General features: G+C 44.1%; 1 pseudogene; it reads right to left on the reverse strand.

Annotated features, from left to right (window-relative positions):
• Positions 1-1,847: 1,847 nt before the first annotated feature.
• Positions 1,848-17,555, reverse strand: LOC119309168 (annotated as a pseudogene).
• Positions 17,556-20,928: the final 3,373 nt, after the last annotated feature.

Consider the following 20,928-nt stretch of genomic DNA (forward strand, 5'->3'; position numbering starts at 1 on the left):
TATATTGTTGAATTTGCTTATGATCCTACAAGTAATTATTATGAGAGAGGAAAATATGGTCGTAGAAATTTTCATGTTACTAAATTACCTCTCTTCATGTTGAGATTGCTATCGTCTCTTTCTTCTTCCTTGCTTATGCTAGTTTTTGTTTGCCTTAATAATTTGTTTGTTTATAAAATACCTATGCATAGGAAGTATGTTAGACTTAAGTGTGTTTGTCACATGTTTTACGATGCTCTCCTTGCGCTTAAATTCTTGTCTTTTATGTGAGCATCATTGAAATTACCAATGCCTAGCTAAGGGCGTTAAACGATACCGCTAGTTGGGAGGCAACCCAATTTTATTTTTGTTTTTTACTTTTTGCTCCTGTTTAGTAATAAATAATTCATCTAGCCTCTGTTTAGATGTGGTTTTATGTTTTAGTTAGTGTATGTGGCAAGTAGAACCTTTGGGAAGACTTGGGTGAAAGTTAATTTGATCTTGCTGGAAAAAATAGGAACTTTGCGCTCACGAGAATAATTGTCATTTTTAACAGAAGAGTGCTTTTAAGTTGACTAGGACAATGCTCGTGCATTGCAAAGGGTTATAAATATTCCAACATGTTAATTTGTTATTGCTTGTAAATATGAATGTGATTATGTAAACAAATTTTTATCAGTTCCTACCTATGATTTAGTTGCCCGTGCATTGCAACAGGGGTATATGTTGAATGTGTTTAACCATATCTTTAGGGCAACATTCTTGACTTTCTTGTATTATTATAGGTGAATGCCCGTGCATTTCTATGGGATACAAAATATATTGAGAAAAGTTACACTGGATAAAAATACAAAATTGTGATTATATTAAAATTCCACCTCTATTATGATGAATGTGTACCCTAACAAGACTCTTTCAGCCTGATAAAAAAAATCGGAATGCATCAATCAAATATTTTTATTTTCCTTTTGGGGGGATGGGCATCAACCAAATGTCCACCATGTCTTGTGACAAATATAGGACTGGCTCAAGTTCAAAATAAAATAAAATAGGACTGGCTTGATTCCTCCTCTTGACCACTCTACACTCTCAATTTCTTTTTCTTTGAGATCTCCAAACACACACTCAACTCATCTCCTTTCCATTGGCATCTCCTTATACGCCCTGTGCAAGTTATTTCCTTTCCAATGACGTCCACGACTCCCAGCTGCAGAGCTAACAAATCGATAATGAAGAAAATAGACCATAGTTAAATAACCCGCCGACCATCATGTATTGTTGGTCCAAATCTGTAGATGTCTATGAGAAAACTGAAAACCCAGTTAAATAACCAACCCATGTGAGCTTATGCTTTTCTATTCCCTACAATTATTTCCATTATCAAATGAAAATGTGTAAATATGGTGGATAGTATTAACTAAAGATACTATACAACCCATTCATATACTTAAATTATTTAGGAAAACACAATCTCAAACATACTCTATTACTTCAGAAATAAATAAATAAATTTACAAATGTAGAAGCTATAGGAAAGCGAATCAACCTGGGAACGAAAAATGACTTGAACAAAAACATGGGTGCAGAAATGAACCGAGCGTGATTTCCTTTGCCATAGACAAGATGAGGTAGACGATGGCGTGGACTCCGCCGGCCGCGACAACGTTGGCTTCATTCTCTGCAAGTGCTTCCGGATCTGTCATCTCCTTGCCTCACCCACACGAAGGGGGAAGCTGGTCATGTGGACTCCAGCCGCTGGACTTGAGGGAGGTAACAGGAGACTAGAGGAAAGGGAGGACATAAGGCCACAAAGGCCCTTACTGCTACTACCCCTCACACCTAAGCAATATGCTACAAAAGACACATGGTTATGCCATTGATCCATATATACCACATCCAAATAACTTCATGAAGTTTTGGTCGTCGCTGCCGTAATGAGGAAGAGGTGGGGGTGAAGGCGGCAGATTTGACACCTACAGCGGCTCAACTTGCTCTTGCTGGAAAACACGAACACTCCCCAGGGGAATTAGCGCGGCAGCAGCGACGAAAAAGTCTGCTGGGACAGGCTTCTTGTTCCCCGCCGTCAGTCCGTCCTCCACGTAGACTCCTCTCAGGCCCTCATCGGTGGCACGCAGCGTGACATAGAGCTTGTGGAGCGCGGGCACGCCCTTCCTGCCAGCGCCCCTGTCCCTGTCGCTGGTGAACTCCTGTATGAGCCACAATGTCTAGCACTTCTTGGACAGGGACAAGACACAGTAGAACCCGAGGTTATCCTTAAGCCCACCCTCTTCGGGAAGTTCCTCCTTGGTCTGCTCCAGCGGCCATTACCCGCTGGTCCGGACGCTGCGGACGGCGTGCTTGTTCCTGGTCGTTGCACACGGACTCTGGAACTTGTACTCGCCGAGGAACCACCAGGTGTGCTAGCCCGCGTGGGCGCTAGCCGGCGGGTGAAGCTGCTGCAGCGCATAGGAGTCGTTGGCGTACATGTTGGCGTGGAAGATCAACCCCCGCGCGTCTGGCATCTTTTCGTCGCTAGCGATCCAGCGGTTGAGGAACCCCATGCTATCCGCATTCGTCTGGTTGAAGTAGACGCCAAGAGGCAACGGCGGCGACGGCTACTGCTTGAGTTTGTTCAACCTGCCGGGACCGGGTGTAGGCGCCATGGACATGGAGCTGCTGTCTCCGGCTCCTGCGTCCACGGTGGCAGAAGTTGATCTCTTGATTGCTTTGCTCGCTTTCGTGACGGCCCTGGTTTCCTAGCTAGCAATCAGCATGACCAAACATAACAGTAACAGTTAATCATGCATAAATAGAAATCAAATTGAGTACAAACACAAGTGTTTGGATGAATTTGTATCGTGATATGGCACTCTATTCTTTTGATGACAGGGGGGAAAGTCATCTAAGAAACACCATGCAGCCTCCCAAGAAATTGCCAAAAATCATCTAATTATACAGTTACTAATTAATCTATTATCCATGGATCTTGTTCGGCCGGTGTCGCATCCCGAACCAGTAATGTTGTTTCTTTGCGGCCGCCTCATGTATCCCCAGCCACAACTCGCCAATCTTACGCACCGTGATGGAGCAATTGTCGATGGAGCAATGAGAAGGATAACCGCTGGTGGAGTGACATCAACATGGATGACTGGCGCGACGCCGGCCAGGCTGGTGTGGGCATAGCCACCAGATCAGAGAGCTCAACATGATGTGGGCTAGGGGTGGTAGGCCTCGGCGGACCAGCAGCCGCGGCGGCAAGGGTGGCGGTGAGGTCGGGTCGAGGAGGGCGGGCAGCAACGGAGGTAGTCGAGCGACGGAGAGGATGAGCGGTGGCTGAGGAGTGGGTTGGAGCCGACGCTAACCTACCCTAGCCAGATCGAGGTTGAGCGATGTGTTTATTTTAGAACCTTTTGAGCGACATGCCTGTGTTATGGCACTCTATTCTTTTGATGACAGGGGGGAAAGTCATCTAAGAAACACCATGCAGCCTCCCAAGAAATTGCCAAAAATCATCTAATTATACAGTTACTAATTAATCTATTATCCATGGATCTTGTTCGGCCGGTGTCGCATCCCGAACCAGTAAATTGAGTACAAACACAAGTGTTTGGATGAATTTGTATCGTGATATGGCACTCTATTCTTTTGATGACAGGGGGGAAAGTCATCTAAGAAACACCATGCAGCCTCCCAAGAAATTGCCAAAAATCATCTAATTATACAGTTACTAATTAATCTATTATCCATGGATCTTGTTCGGCCGGTGTCGCATCCCGAACCAGTAATGTTGTTTCTTTGCGGCCACCTCATGTATCCCCAGCCACAACTCGCCAATCTTACGCACCGTGATGGAGCAATTGTCGATGGAGCAATGAGAAGGATAACCGCTGGTGGAGTGACATCAACATGGATGACTGGCGCGATGCCGGCCAGGCTGGTGTGGGCATAGCCACTAGATCAGAGAGCTCAACATGATGTGGGCTAGGGGTGGTAGGCCTCGGCGGACCAGCAGCCGCGGCGGCAAGGGTGGCGGTGAGGTCGGGTCGAGGAGGGCGGGCAGCAACGGAGGTAGTCGAGCGACAGAGAGGATGAGCGGTGGCTGAGGAGTGGGTTGGAGCCGACGCTAACCTACCCTAGCCAGATCGAGGTTGAGCGATGTGTTTATTTTAGAACCTTTTGAGCGACATGCCTGTGTTGTTGGAGATGAAATCGTGAGTGAGATGTGGGCTTTTGTGGGGCTTGGCCCATATGCGGCTAGACGAGGCAAGCGAACAGGGGACGACGATCACGAGCGACGTAAGAGGGGAAACGGAACGCTGCGATTCTTTTAGATAGTAGAGATTCTTTTTGAAGAAGATTAATAGACAAATTCCTCATGTCCACCAATTCATTTAAGAATTTTTTAGTTACAGAAGTATTCAAGAGTTACAAATTACTACAGACTATTCTGTTTTTGACAGATTCTGTTTTTCACGTGTTGTTTGCTTATTTTGATGAATCTATGAGTAGTATCAGGGGGTGTGAACCATGGAGAAGTTGGAATACAGTAGATACTACACCAATATAAATAAATAATGAGTTCACAATAGTACCTTAAAGTGGTGATTTGTTTTCTTATACTAACGGAGCTCATGAGATTTTCTGTTGAAGTTCTGTGTTGTGAAGTTTTCAAATTTTGGGTAAGGATTTGATGGACTATGGAATAAGGAGTGGCAAGAGCCTAAGCTTAGGGATGCCCAAGGCACCCCAAGGTAAAATTCAAGGACAACCAAAATCCTAAGCTAAGGGATGCCCCGGAAGGCATCCCCTCTTTCTTCTTCATTTATTGGTAACTTTACTTGAGGCTATATTTTTATTCACCACATGATGTGTGTTTTTCTTGGAGCGTCGTGTATGATTTGAGTATTTGCTTTTTAGTTTACCACAATCATCCTTATTGTACACACCTTTTGGGAGATACACGCATGAATCATGATTTATTAGAATACTCTATGTTCTTCACTTATATCTTTTGAGCTAGACAATATTGTTCTAGTGCTTCACTTATATCTTTTTAGAGCACGGCAGTGGTTTTATTTTATAGAAATTGTTGAACTATCATGCTTCACTTATATTATCTTGAGAGTCTTTTAGAACAGCATGGTAATTTTCTTTGGTTATAAAATTAGTCCTAATATGATGGGCATCCAAGATGGATATAATAAAAAAATTCATATAAAGTGCATTAAATACTATGAGAAGTTTGATTCTTTGTGATTGTTTTGAGATATCAAGATGGTGATATTAGAGTCATGCTAGTAGAGTAGTTGTGAATTTGAGAGATACTTGTGTTAAAGTTTGTGATTCATGTAGCATGCACGTATGGTGAACCGTTATGTGATGAAGTTGGAGCATGATTTATTTATTGATTGTCTTCCTTATGACTGGCGGTCGGGGAAGATTAATGGTCTTTTCCTACCAATCTACCCCCCTAGGAGCATGCGTGTAGTACTTCGTTTCGATAAATAATAGATTTTTGCAATAACTATGTGATTTCTTTATGAGTAATGTTGAGCCCGTGGATTATACGCACTCTCATCCTTCCACCATTGCTAGGCTCTCTTGTGTCGCACAATTTTTGCCAATACCATACACCCACCATATACCTTACTCAAAACAGCCACCATATACCTACCTATTATGGTATTTCCATAACCATTCCGAGATATATTTCCATGCAACTTTCCACCATTCCGTTTATTATGACACGCTCCATCATTGTCATATTGCTTTGCATGATCATGTAGTTGACATCGTATTTGTGGCAAAGCCATCATTCATAATTTTTTCATACATGTCACTCTTGAATCATTGCTCATCCTGGTACACCGCCGGAGGCATTCATATAGAGTCATATTTTGTTCTAAGTATTGAGTTGTAATTCTTGAGTTGTAAGTAAATAAAAGTGTGATGATCTTCATTATTAGAGCATTGTCCCATGTGAGGAAAGGATGATGGAGACTATGATTCCCCCACAAGTCGGGATGAGACTCCGGACGAAAAATAAAAATAAAAGAAACGAAAAAAAGAGGCCATAAAAAAGAGAAAAGGCCCAAATAAAAAAATGAGAGAAAAAGAGAGAAGGGGCAATGTTACTATCCTTTTTCCACACTTGTGCTTCAAAGTAGCACCATGATCTTCATGATAGAGAGTCTCCTATGTTGTCAATATACTAGTGGAAATTTTCATTATAAGAACTTGGCTTGTATATTCCAATGATGGGCTTCTTCAAAATTCCCTAGGTCTTCGTGAGCAAGCAAGTTGGATGCACACCCACTTAGTTTCTTTTTGAGCTTTCATACACTTATAGCTCTAGTGCATCCATTGCATGGCAATCCCTGCTCACTCACATTGACATCTATTGATGGGCATCTCCATAGCTCATTGATACGCCAAGTTGATGTGAGGCTATCTTCTCCCTTTTTGTCTTATCCACAACCACCATTGTATTCCACCTATAGTGCTATATCCATGACTCACGCTCATGTATTGTGTGAAGATTGAAAAAGTTTGAGAACATCAAAAGTATGAAACAATTGCTTGGCTTGTCATTGGGGTTGTGCATGATTTAAATATTTTGTGTGATGAAGATAGAACATAGCCTGACTATATGATTTTGTAGGGATAGCTTTCTTTGGCCATGTGATTTTGAGAAGACATGATTGTTTTGTTAGTATGCTTGAAGTATTATTGATTTTATGTCAATATTAAACTTTTGTCTTGAATCTTTCGGATCTGAACATTCATGCCACAATAAAGAAAATTACATGGATAAATATGTTAGGTAGCATTCCACATCAAAAGTTCTGTTTTTGTCATTAACCTACTCGAGGAAGAGCAGGAATTAAGCTTGGGGACGCTTGATACGTCTCCAACGTATCTATAATTTTTGATTGTTCCATGCTATTATATTATTAGTTTTGGATGTTTAATAGGCATTTATATGCTATTTTATATCATTTTTGGGACTAACCTATTAATTGATGGCCTAGTGACGGTTTCTGTTTTTTTGCCTATTTTAGAGTTTTGCATAAAAGGAATACCAAACGGAGTCCAAACGGAATGAAACCTTCGCGTTGATCTTTCTTGGACCGAAAGCAAACCAGAAGACTTGGAGATGAAGTCGGAGACACAACAAGGAAGCCACGAGGCAGGAGGGCACGCCCAGGAGGGTAGGGCACGCCCCCCCACCCTCATGGGCCCCTCGTGGCTCCCCTGGCCGAGTTCCTTTGCCTTATATACTCTTATACCCAAAAAACATCGAGGGGAACCACGAAACCACTTTTCCACTACCGCAACCTTTTGTACCCGTGAGATCCCATCTTGGGACCTTTTCCGGCGTCCTGCCGGAGGGGGATTCGATCACGGAGGGCTTCTACATCAACACCATTACCTCTCTGATGAAGCGTGAGTAGTTTACCACAGACCTTCGGGTCCATAGTTATTAACTAGATGGCTTCTTCTCTCTCTTTGATTCTCAATACCATGTTCTCCTCGGTGTTCTTGAAGATCTATTCGATGTAATATTCTTTTGTGGTGTGTTTGCCTAGATCCGATGAATTGTGGATTTATGATCAAGTTTATCTATGAATATTATTTGGTTCTTCTTGAATTCTTGTATGCATGATTTGATATCTTTTCAAGTCTCCGAATTATCGGTTTAGTTTAGCCTACTAGATTGATCTTTCTTGCAATGGGAGAAGTTCTTAGCTTTGGGTTCAATCTTGCGGTGTCCTTTCCCAGTGACAGTAGGGGCATCAAGGCACGTATTGCATTGTTGCCATCGAGGATAACAAGATGGGGTTTTCATCATATTGCTTGAGTTAATTCCTCTACATCATGTCATCTTGCTTAATGCGTTACTCCATTCTTATGAACTTAATACTCTAGATGCATGCTGGATAGCGGTTGATGTGTGGAGTAATAGTAGTAGATGCACGGTCTACTTGACACAGATGTGATGCTTATGTTCATGATCATTGCCTTAGATATCGTCATAACTATGTGCTTTTCTATCAATTGATCGGTAGTAATTTGTTCACCCACCGTAATATTTGCTATCTTGAGAGAAGCCACTAGTGAAGCCTATGGCCCCGGGGTCTCTTTTCCATTATATTGAATCTCGTTTACATCTTGCTAGTTTTCGATCTACTATATTGCAATCTTTACTTTCCAATCTATAAACCAAAAGTACCAACAATATTTACTTTACCGTTTATCTATCTCTATCAGATCTCACTTTTGCAAGTGACCGTGAAGGGATTGACAACCCCTTTATCGTGTTAGGTGCAAGTTGTTGATTGTTTGTGCAGGTATTCGGTGACTTGTGTGTCGTCTCCTACTGGATTGATACCTTGGTTCTCAAAATTGAGGGAAATACTTACGCTACTTTGCTGCATCACCCTTTCCTCTTCAAGGAAAAACCAACACAAGCTCAAGTGGCAGCAACATATCATGTGTTTTCTCTGGTTACTCCCCCCCCCCTCTATAATTTTTCTGGAATACAAATCCTATGGTTATGTTCTCTCAGTCCATGAAATCAGAGTAATTAAGATCCGTTAGATGCACGTAGTGTATTGATTGTTTAAATGTTATCCATATAGAGTTAGTGATTAATTGTTTGTTCTATACAAATGATTTTTGCTAATAATTCGACTAGGGTTCGCTTGCGTGCTAATAATTCATGGCCAGATCTTGAGAATTGATTTTGAACGTCCTACATGTATTTTTATGCCATTTTTTCTTTCAGATTGGCATGTACATAGATGAGGCTCCGGCCAGTGCCACCGCCGGATGTAGATCTTGGACCCGGCTACACGTCCAGAAGCGGCCACGACCCCTGGACCTGAGGAACCAATAGAATCTCCGACGGACTACATCAGCGATCTCCCGGACGACATCCTTGGGAAGATCATCTCCCTTCTTCCCACCAAGGGTGGTTGCCTCACACAAGTACTCGCATCTCGGTGGCGCACTCTGTGGCGCGGCGTGCCTCTTAATCTTGACTATCGTCAGCTATCTGTCGATGATGATTCTGAACTCCCCGGAGCCATCATCTCCTCCCACCAGGGCTCCGTTAAACGCATGTGCATCCCAGCGTGCTACCTGCTAGACATACCATGCATGGCGGCCACCTGGCCTACATCCCGTCAATTCGATAAACTCCAACAACTTGAGTTCTACCATGACTACAGCGATAGGTTACCACCAAGAGTTGCATCTGTGCCCTCACCACTGATGCCCATCTCATGGTTTTCCTGCTCTCCCCACACCGCCACCTTAACCCGTGCCATCTAGCAGACAATCTGGTACAAATGCTTTGACTCCCACTACTGAAAAAACTTGCACTTGTGGTTGTTGATCTATCGGTGGCCTCACTTCATAGCATCATCCACTCCAGCTGCCCTGCATTGGAGCGTTTGGTGCTTGTTTTTGGACTAGGAATCCATATCCCTTGTCTCAAAATAAAGTCGCCTCACCTTGTAAGCATTGAAATTCATTTTGAAGGACAGGAGCTCATCATCGAAGATGCCCCTTCACTTCAAAGGTTGCTCCTTGATTGTTGTTATAAACCTTCACAAATAACTGTCGTCTTTGCGCCTAAACTAGAGACCTTGGGTGTATTTCCTGATCCGTTTGAAGGTGCCAAGTTGGTGGTTGGCTCCACACTTTTTCAAGTACTATATGTTATCCATGTACACTTTAGTAATCTGCATTTTTCATTTGTGCGCGTAAGTTAAATATCATCTTGGAGTACACTTTCGGTGCTAATATTATGTTCTACGTTGAATGAAGAGCTTGTCCATACATGGTGTATCAGGGGTGCTGGATTCTATCAAGACCTTATATATTTATATAGGGTGTCTTGATCTGAACACCATTATTGGCTTGCTGCGATGCTTTCCATGTCTGGAGAATTTGTATATAAAGGTGATGATTTCACACACATTGAAATCCCATATATAATGTACTATAATTAACTATTCGGTTGTCGCTCCTTTGACATACGTTATTTTAGAAATTAACTATTTTCAATCTTCATGTCTATTTAGGTACTATGACTTCATGAAAAAGGTATAACCAATCGATGGCAGAGGAAGCACAAGGATTTTCTCAGATCTCATGACATCCGTTTGAAGACAATAACGATGGAAGGATATGCATCCAACCAGCTAAACACTGGCTTTATCACATTCTTCATGAGGAATGCGAGGGCGCTATTGTCCCTGAGGATTAAGTTTTTCAACAACAAATTTCTCACGGAGCCGTATGTTGAACACCATAAAAAGAAGTTTCAGGTGGACCTAAGGGCTTCTGATCGTGCTTGGCTTATATTTACAAAACTTGTCATCATCATGGACCAATAGATCTTTTGTACCAGGATCTTGATTTTATGGATCGGACCGATCCATTCGATTGTGACTGCCAAAAACTTTGGTTGAGTTAGATGTGATTCCCTGTTCAATCCGGGTTATGTGTAAACCTGATGAACAATTAATCCTCATGCTTTTGTACCTTTTGTAAGCTAGAGTTAGACATTTTTGCCCTTTTCAACTAGGGTTTGACCCATTTTCTTTCATACTGGGTTTTGATCTTTGCTCATTACAGAACCCGCAAGTTCTTAGCGCCCGCTCTCGCCCACCAAACTTTTTTTCAGCTAGCACACCAAATGGTATGTAATTCTTAACAGTAGAAGTTGCATGGTAGTGGCAGATTTGGATTCTGACATTTGGGACCCACGAGGAAAAAGCCTATCCAGGGCGGTGCCGACTCGACGGTAAATGTTGATAAACCTGGTTTTTTTATTACTGTAAATCGAAAACTCACCTCAAAATCATGAAACATCGCATGGTGTTATGACATGGCACCAACATGTTGTGGTAAAAAAAAAATAGTCCAATTTGGGACAAGTTTTGGTATAAACTTCTTACAAACCGGAGCTTCTCTCAAGAAGCCTCATGGTTCCGAGAGGGAACTTGTCACCTATATGTGGGCGAAACGACATATGTTGTTTCTTCCCAACTTGATTTATTCTCAGAGGCAACATGCAACTATAGGAGTGTCGTCCTAAAAAGTATGAAATTATTCAGCATTCGTTTTGCTTTTTTATGCATTGTTTGAGTTTTGTAGGCATTTTTAACATACTTTGGTGTGTGCAAAGGTCATGTGTCTACTAGCCACCTATGTAATTGGATGTTCAATTTGGTTATGGAATCAAGTCCTTATAAGTACATATATTGTTGTTCTGTATGCAATGGCAACGCACACGGACCATACTAGGAAACCCATCGGTGATGAATTCATCAATCGCTGATAATCGTATACCAGAAATTGTCTATGATATTATGGGTCTTTGCACACATTTCTAATTAGGAACCTGTTTGCCATATATCGCACACACCTTGATATGGCTGACCGTTTATATTGTGTTACCTAATCACAAACAGTTCATCTGAGTGAACTGTATGTCGTATATTGCACACACCTTCATCTGGTTGCCCGTTTATGTTGCTCCGCCTCATCACAAACAGTTAATCCGACTGAACTGTATGTCGTATATCGCACACGCCTACATCTGGCTGCCTGTTTCTGTCCTTCTTGTTGGAAATATGCCCTAGAGGTAATAATAAAATGGTTATTATTATATTTCCTTGTTCATGATAATTGTCTATTGTTCATGCTATAATTGTATTAACTGGAAACCGTAATACATGTGTGAATACATAGACCACAACATGTCCCTAGTGAGCATCTAGTTGACTAGCTCGTTGATCAATAGATGGTTATGGTTTCCTGACCATGGACATTGGATGTCATTGATAACGGGATCACATCATTAGGAGAATGATGTGATGGACAAGACCCAATCCTAAGCATAGCACAAGATCGTGTAGTTCATTTGCTAAGAGCTTTTCTAATGTCAAGTATCATTTCCTTAGACCATGAGATTGTGCAACTCCCGGATACCGTAGGAATGCTTTGGGTGTACCAAACGTCACAAGTAACTAGGTGGCTATAAAGGTGCACTACAGGTATCTCCGAAAGTGTCTGTTGGGTTCGCACGAATCGAGACTGGGATTTGTCACTCCGTATGACGGAGAGGTATCTCTGGGCCCACTCGGTAATGCATCATAATAATGAGCTCAATGTGACTAAGTAGTTAGTCACGGGATCATGCATTACGGAACGAGTAAAGTGACTTGCCCGTAACGAGATTGAACGAGGTATTGGGATACCGACGATCGAATCTCGGGCAAGTAACATACCGATTGACAAAGGGAATTGTATACGGGATTGACTGAATCCTCGACATTGTGGTTCATCCGATGAAATCATCGTGGAACATGTGGGAGCCAATATGGGTATCCAGATCCCGCTATTGGTTATTGGCCGGAGAGGTGTCTCGGTCATGTCTACATGGTTCCCGAACCCGTAGGGTCTACACACTTAAGGTTCGGTGATGCTAGAATTGTTATGGGAAATAGTATGTGGTTACCGAAGGTTGTTCGGAGTCCCGGATGAGATCTCGGACGTGACGAGGAACTCCGGAATGGTCCGGAGGTGAAGATCGATATATTGGATGAAGGGTATTGGAGTCCGGAATTGTTCTGGGAGTACCGGGTGACGACTAGCGTGGCTGAAAGGTGTTTCGGAGGGCCCGGCAAGCGTTGGGGGACTTATGGGCCAAGGAGAGGGGGCACACCAGCCCACTAATGGGTTGTGCGCCCCTCCCAACCCCTCTCACGTAACCTGGAGAGGTGGGGGCGCCTTCCCTAGGGCAACCGCCCCTCCCGGCTTGGGGGGCAAGTTTCCTAGGGGTGGGGGCGCCCAAACCCATCTAGGGTTTCCCCTGTAGCCGCCACCCATCCCCTAGGGAACCCTAGGGAGCCTCGTCCACCCCCCCCCCTTCCCCCTATATATAGTGAGGGAGAGAGAGGGCAGTCGCACCCTTCCCCTGGTGCAGCCCCTCCCTCCTCCAACACCTACTCCTCCTCCGTAGTGCTTGGCGAAGCCCTGCCGGAGAACAACGAGCTCCATCCCCACCATGCCGTCGTGCTGCTAGAGTTTTCCCTCAACTTCTCCTCTCCCCTTGCTGAAAGGAGGAGACGTCCCCGGGCTGTACGTGTGTTGAACGCGGAGACGCCATCCGTTCGGCGCTTAGATCGGAATCGATCGCGATCTGAATCGCTGCGTGTACGACTCCACCAACCATGTTCTTGTAACGCTTCCGCATCATGATCTTCAAGGGTATGAAGATACACTCATCCTCTCCCTCTCTTGTTGCTATAATCCCCATAGATTGATCTTGGTGATGCGTAGAAAATTTTGAATTATTGCTACGTTCCCCAACACTTCTATCTCATCGCAAATAGTATAGTGAACTGAACCATATGCCCCGCATCACACACGCAACTAAAATCTGAACCGTGTTTGATGGCTCTGTCGTCGCAAATGCTTTGCATCTTTTTTGACGTTTTTTACATCACTGTTTGCGATTGATGCATCGCACACAGTTTCGTCAAAGGGTCTCTGATCGTAGTGTCGCATTAGCAGCATCTTGCAGTAGTGTATGTACAAAGCAGTAGTCATTAAAGACATATAGATACACATACAGAGCCAATTACACGTTGTTAGTATGAGCTCGGACAAGAGAATCATCCTGGACATACTAGGTGGCACGCTGGCACACGATGGAGGGATACAACAACGAACATAGCAAAGGCTACCTCAACGTCAGAGAAAACCACTAGAGCGAGGAATCTGTAGGGGACAACGCAGGTTGCTCTCGATAAAAGGATTTTGTGGCCCGTGAACAAAGTGAAGCAGATCCTGGCTCTCAATTCATGAAAGGAATAATACAAATCTCTGGGAGGATGTGATCACAAGATCCGAATGTTAGATTTAGCAAAATCATTTAACCCGAGTAGAAGAGCGATCAGAGTCCTAGAGTATAGGTGAGGAGTAAAAGATCCTAATACCACCCAGTTGGCGGCGTGGGCCCGTAAGCCACACAGCCATGTTAGTAAAACAGTTTTTCAGTGACTAGACTCAATTTCGGCCAAGGAATTGGAAAGGGAGTTCCTACAGGCAGTCGGCTCTGATACCAACTTGTGACGTCCCCGATTCAATCGTACACTAATCATACACGCAAATGTGTATGATCAAGATCAGGGACTCACGGGAAGATATCACGACGCAACTCTAGACACAAAATCAAATAATACAAGCTTTATATTACAAGCCAGGGGCCTCGAGGGCTCGAATACAAAAGCTCGATACACAAACGAGTCAGCGGAAGCAACAATATCTGAGTACAGACGAAAGTTAGACAAGACTACCTTAAGAAGGCAAACACAAAAGCAACAACGATCGAAGAGGCAAGGCCTCATGCCTGGGACCTCCTAACTACTCCTGGTCGTTGGCGGTCTCCATGTAGTAGTATCCGTCGACGGTGGCATCTGGCTCCGGTGATCCACCAACTGGTTGCAACAACTGGAAAGAAGAAAGGGGAAAGGGGTAGCAAAGCAACCGTGAGTACTCATCCAAAGTACTTGCAAGCATTAGATCTATACTAAGTATGCATTGGTATCAAATGGAAGGGTTGTATCTGTGGACTGAACTTCAGAATGCCAGAATAGAGGGGAAGGCCTAGCATATCGAAGACTAGCATCTTCAAGCAGCTCCAAGCATCTTGCAACATTCAGAACAGTATAGAATAGCAATTTATATTTAACAAACATGTTATAGAATTAACGCCCAGAGATCCTTCCTCGACTCCCCGCGAGAAAGCAATCTCGGAGCCACATATCCATCACATATCTCAAGTCTCCATTTCTAGTTGAAATAGAATAGGATACAAGTCTGAACGTCTGTTACCGTGGACACGGCTATTAATAAATAATCTTCCCTGCGGGGGTGCACCACGTTTTCCAACATGCTTGATTACTCTATTAGGACACACTTTTCTGAGTCAATGCCCGGCCTCGGAAGATCAACACGTCGCAGCCCTACCTAGGCTCAGCAGAGAGGTCCCCGCTGGTCTACATCCTAAGCACTCCGGGGTCTTGGGCCTATCGCCCGTTGCACTCCGGGTCGTTGTGCGCAGGGGGATACTAGCACCACCTCTGCCTGGATGGCGCGATCCGGCCTGGCCACAATGCTGAACTGGACGTTTGATAAAGCATCGGCTGATACTACGGCACCGAGGCCCATAACTATTCTCGTGTGGTGGTTAGTGCGTAAAGGCCAGAGGCCAACTCGGAACAAATACCCAAACCATTAGTGTATTAGGGGCTTGTGGAGATGAGCAGAGACTCACAATCGATGTGACCCCGCCGCCCTGTCTTGTGGACTTATGGCAAGGGCCCAGATTGCCCGGTCGTGCCATGTAATTACCTTGCGGGTGCTCTCCGGGCTCGCCCGACTTTCACAAAGGTCTCAAGTAAAGTCAAGTTAACCATGTGTCCAAACATCAAGGGGAAACCCCGAGGAATCACCCTCGGTGGATTCCACTCGATGTAATCATCAAGGTGAACGTAGGAGGAATCACCCTCGAGGTTCACACTTGAGGGGCTGCACAACAGATTCATATCGGGAATGGTGAAGGAGGAATCACCCTCGATAACCACGACCGAATAACTGCACTACAGAGTTATCATTAGGACTGTGTTATGAGGTATCACCCTCGGCACTCGATAGTAGCTCTATAGAGTCGAGCAACAAAAGGGGTGTGATGTGATGTGAGGTGTCGGGTCAGGTCGTCGATCATGTTGATTGAGTCATCGATGATGAAGCAGGGGCAACGAGGATAAGGTGGGGGTCACTGATGGATCACCAACCAACCTATACTAGGCGGGTAGGTAACAATAGCAGGTACAAAAGCAGGCTATATATGCATCAGAATAGGAGAAATCAATTACACTAGCAAAATCTAATGCAAGCAAGAGAGAGAATGAAATGAGCGATATCGGGATGATCAAAGGGGAGGCTTGCCTGGAAGCTCCGCTGAAAGGGAAGAAGGGTCGTCGATGACCTAGTCGATCACAGGGACATCAGTAGCGGTCGGGGTCTACCGGAGACAAGAGGGGGAAGAAACAGTAAATATAATGCAAACAGATGCAACACAGATGCATGACGGGGTAACACGCAGGGCTATGGGTGTTCTAATGCAGTGATACTCGATACCGGAGAGGGGATAACATCCGGGAATGTTTTCCCGAAGTTTGGAATTTTCGAACAAATGAAACGGAGGGGGATGGTTGCATGTTCGCTATGCTAGGGACGTGTGGCGGACGAACGGATTGCATATTCGGATTCGTCTCGTCGTTCTCCGCAACTTTCATCTATAAAGTATTTTCATCCGAGGTACGGTTTATTTTAGGGACATTCACATTTGTGCCCCTAACTCGAACCCACTACTCAAATTTACCCCTAACTTTTTGATGTGCTCAAATTTGCCCTTAAAAAGCATTTTAAGTCACAGGAATGCCCTTCCATCTGGTCAAAGTTGTTTGACCAAAACTTTGAAAATTCACAACAAATTCATATGAACTTAGAAGAATGCAAAATAAGATATCAAAATGCTCGTTAAAACAACACCTATATGCACATGTCATTTATGTTCATGAAAAAAGCACTCTTTAAAGCTTTTTAGGGTTCATAACATTAAAAAACAATTTAGGGTGAATGCAAATAAATGTACATGTAGGTGAGGGACGTAAATGACATGCGCGTATAGGTGATGTTTGTATGAACATTTAGACATTTTATTTGCATTTTTCTGACTTCGTATGAATTTGTTATGAATTTTCAAAGTTTTGGTCAAACAACTTTGACCAGATGGAAGGGCATTCCTGTGACTTAAAATGCTTTTTAGGGGCAAATTTGAGCACATAAAAAATTTAGGGGTAAATCTGAGAGTGGGCGCAAATTAGGGGCATAAATGTAAATGTCTCTTTATTTTATATCAAATTTCAAAGGTATATATGATTTCTAATTTTATTATTATTTAAATTAATTCAAAAATAGAATTATTACATCAGCATGACGTCAGTAGTCAAAATAGTCAGTTGAGTGGTCAATTTGACAGCTGGGGCCCGTCTGGCATTGTCACCTTCTAATTAAGCAAAACTAATTAACTAATCGGGTAACTAAGGATAATTAAACATAATTAATTAAGTTAGTTAATTAATTGATTTTTAATTATTATTTTCTTTCTTTTTTTTCAATATCATTTTAACAGGGGTTGGCCCCATCTGTCATTGGCCCGTAGGCCAAACGGGCGCTGGGCTAACGGGCTCGCTCCCGAGCGCGTGCCTGGCGGCGGAGCGCGGCGAGGGGGGAGGCGCGCGACGTGCTGGGGCGGCACGGAAGGAGGCGGGGCGGCCGGGAGCAGTGGGTGGTGGCGGGAGGCAGGGGTCCAGAGGGATCGGTGGCGGTGGGCGCGCATGGGGGGTGCGGCCGGGGCTGTCAGCGCATGGCCCGGGCGCGGCAAGGCCACGGCGGTCGGGCGCGCGAGCTAGGCGGGACGCGACCATGGTGGCGCACACGGGGGCTCGGGCGCAGTCCGATGCGGGACGGGAGGCGGAGCCGAACGCGGGGCAACGCGCGCGGCCGAGGTGGGTGCGACCTAGTGTGGGGCGCGGCGTAAGCAGTAGCAGCACGGCAGGTGCGAGGCGCGGGCAGAGGTGGAGGGGAGGCCTTGGGCCTCACCAGCGATCGAGGGAAGCGGGGTTGGCGTGGCTCAAGGAGGCCGGTCGGGGAAGAGGTCGAGGTCGCGAGGCGGCGATGGGGGGTAGTCCGGCGCGGGGCGAGAGGCTGCTCGGGAGGAGATGGGCCCGACGGCGAGCGGCGTCGGGCAGCGCCGGGATCGGGAGCGGGGGTCGATCTAGATCCAGGCTAGGGGGAGGAAACGAGAGAGAGTGAGGGATCATGGGGATCGTGCAGGGGAGTGGGGTGATGCAAGGGTTTTGTTGCCACCTGGGGGTTATAGCCAGAGTGAGGGGGGCGCATGGGCCGGCCTGGGGGTTACCTGGGCCGACGTCCGGTGAGGGGCGGGGGCCTCTCCACTTTTCTGGTTTTTTTTTTTGCCTTCTCCTTTTCTTTTCTTTACTTTTGCCTTTTTTTACTTATTTTAAATTTGAATTTGGAATCGACTTTGAATCAACGCGAACTTAACAACAGTAAAATCGATGACATGGTACCATTAACAGAGGTTTACTGTAGCATAATTATCCGGGCATTACAATAGATACGTTGGAGACGTATCACCGAGATGTCTCGTAGTCGTCTTCACCTGCCATCATCTTTGTCGTCGTAGCTAGAACCCTACAAAGATATGGCAGCGACATGTGAGGTCTAAGTGTATGGCATTGAGAGGGGCGGTCTAGAAGTGTACCACAACATCGGGGACGCCAAAAATGGCCGGAATCGGCCGAAGATGGCCATCGACAAAAGGGAATCGAGAGAGAGGAGGCGTCGAGAAAGGAGGCATCAGGTTCCTCTTCTTTCTAAGACAATCTCACTAACCACTACAACATCTTGACTGCTTGTAACTACATGCTTCGTTGTACCTCCTATTCTTTTAATCTGTTCGGGAAATCTTTTCCAGACGGTTTTTTTTTAAAAAAACAACTGGAGCGGTTTTTGTTATTTATTTATTATTTTCTACACATTTTATACTTTTCAAATGCACGAACATTATTTAAAACGATGAACTTTTCTCAAATTTATGAACAATTTAATATTCCATGAACTTTTTTCAAGTCGTTGATTTTTGTTTTTCAAAATTTCTGAACTTTTCTCCTAAATTATTGAACTTTTTTTGGAATTGATGAACTTTTTTCCAAAATTATAATTTTTTGAATTTGTGAAAAAAATTGAGAATCTATGAACCTTTTTTCAAAATCGATGAACTTTTTTGAAAATTGATGAACGTTTTTTCAACATCAATGAACTTTTATTCAAAATGGATGAACTCTTTTTCAACATCGATAAACTTTTTGGAGTACATGAACTTTTTCTAATTCATGATTTTTCTAATCTGTGAACTTTCAATTGTGTTCATATTTTTCCAAAAAAAAATCACGTTTCCCTAGTATGTATGTGGAGTAAATAGCGTGCTACATTTTGTTCTTAAAATGCTTGTGTTGTATTGTCTCGCGTGTGGTTAGGAGCTTTGTGGTTATGCGACCTGCATATGAGTTAAACGGTGTGAGCTCGATTCCTGGCGGAGCAACTATTTTCGGGGGTTTTCGACCCAAGAAATTCATTTTCGCTGCACTTCGTGGTTGTGGACCGACCCATCAGATGCAGCTGCGGGCATCATTTCCCTGAACGGGCGCTTTAGCCCGGGAGCCCCTATTTGACGCGCTTTCCGTCAAATTGGCGGCCTGACGCACAGAGAGGGAGCTGACTGGCCCGGCCCATTGAGTTCTACCGCGGGACGAAAAATATAGCACAAAAAAGGAAACGCGCGTGACCAGGAATCGAACCTGAGACCACTGCGTACTATCAAACAGTACTAGCCACTCGGGCTATCGACTACTGCTGCCAATAGATGACATGGTACCATTAACAGAGGTTTATTGTAGCATAATTATCCGGGCATTACAATAGATACGTTGAAGACGTATCACCGAGATGTGTCGTAGTCGTCTTCACCTGCCATCATCTTTGTCGTCGTAGCTAGAACCCTACAAAGATATGGCAGCGACATGTGAGGTCTGAGTGTATGGCATTGAGAGGGGCGGTCTAGAAGTGTACCACAACATCGGGGACGCCAAAAATGGCCGGAATCGGCCGAAGATGGCCATCGACAAAAGGGAATCGAGAGAGAGGAGGCGTCGAGAAAGGAGGCATCGGGTTCCTCTTCTTTCTAAGACAATCTCACTAACCACTACAACATCTTGACTGCTTGTAACTACATGCTTCGTTGTACCTCCTATTCTTTTAATTTGTTCGGGAAATCTTTTCCAGACGGGTTTTTTTCAAAAAACAATTGGAGCGGTTTTTGTTATTTATTTATTATTTTCTACACATTTTTTACTTTTTAAATGCACGAACATTATTTAAAACGATGAACTTTTCTCAAAATTTATGAACCATTTAATATTCCATGAACTTTTTTCAAGTCGTTGATTTTTGTTTTTCAAAATTTTTGAACTTTTTTCCTAAATTATTGAACTTTTTTTGGAATTGATGAACTTTTTTCCAAAATTATAATTTTTTGAATTTGTGAAAAAAATTGAGAATCTATGAACCTTTTTTCAAAATCGATGAAATTTTTGAAAATTGATGAACGCTTTTTCAACATCAATGAACTTTTATTATAAATGGATGAACTCTTTTTCAACATCGATAAACTTTTTGGAGTACATGAACTTTTTCTAATTCATGATTTTTCTAATCTGTGAACTTTCAATTGTGTTCATATTTTTCCAAAAAAAAAATCACGTTTCCCTAGTATGTATGTGGAGTAAATAGCGTGCTACATTTTGTTCTTAAAATGCTTGTGTTGTATTGTCTCGCGTGTGGTTAGGAGCTTTGTGGTTATGCGACCTGCATATGAGTTAAACGGTGCGAGCTCGATTCCTGGCGGAGCAACTATTTTCGGGGGTTTTCGACCCAAGAAATTCATTTTCGCTGCACTTCGTGGTTGTGGACCGACCCATCAGATGCAGCTGCGGGCATCATTTCCCTGAACGGGCGCTTTAGCCCGGGAGCCCCTATTTGACGCGCTTTGCGTCAAATTGGCGGCCTGACGCACAGAGAGGGAGCTGACTGGCCCGGCCCATTGAGTTCTACCGCGGGACGAAAAATATAGCACAAAAAAGGAAACGCGCGTGACCAGGAATCGAACCTGGGACCAATTGCGTACTATCAAACAGTACTAGCCACTCGGGCTATCGA

The sequence above is a fragment of the Triticum dicoccoides genome, chromosome 5B (genome assembly GCF_002162155.2).
Source record: "Triticum dicoccoides isolate Atlit2015 ecotype Zavitan chromosome 5B, WEW_v2.0, whole genome shotgun sequence".
NCBI classification, from domain to species: domain Eukaryota; kingdom Viridiplantae; phylum Streptophyta; class Magnoliopsida; order Poales; family Poaceae; genus Triticum; species Triticum dicoccoides.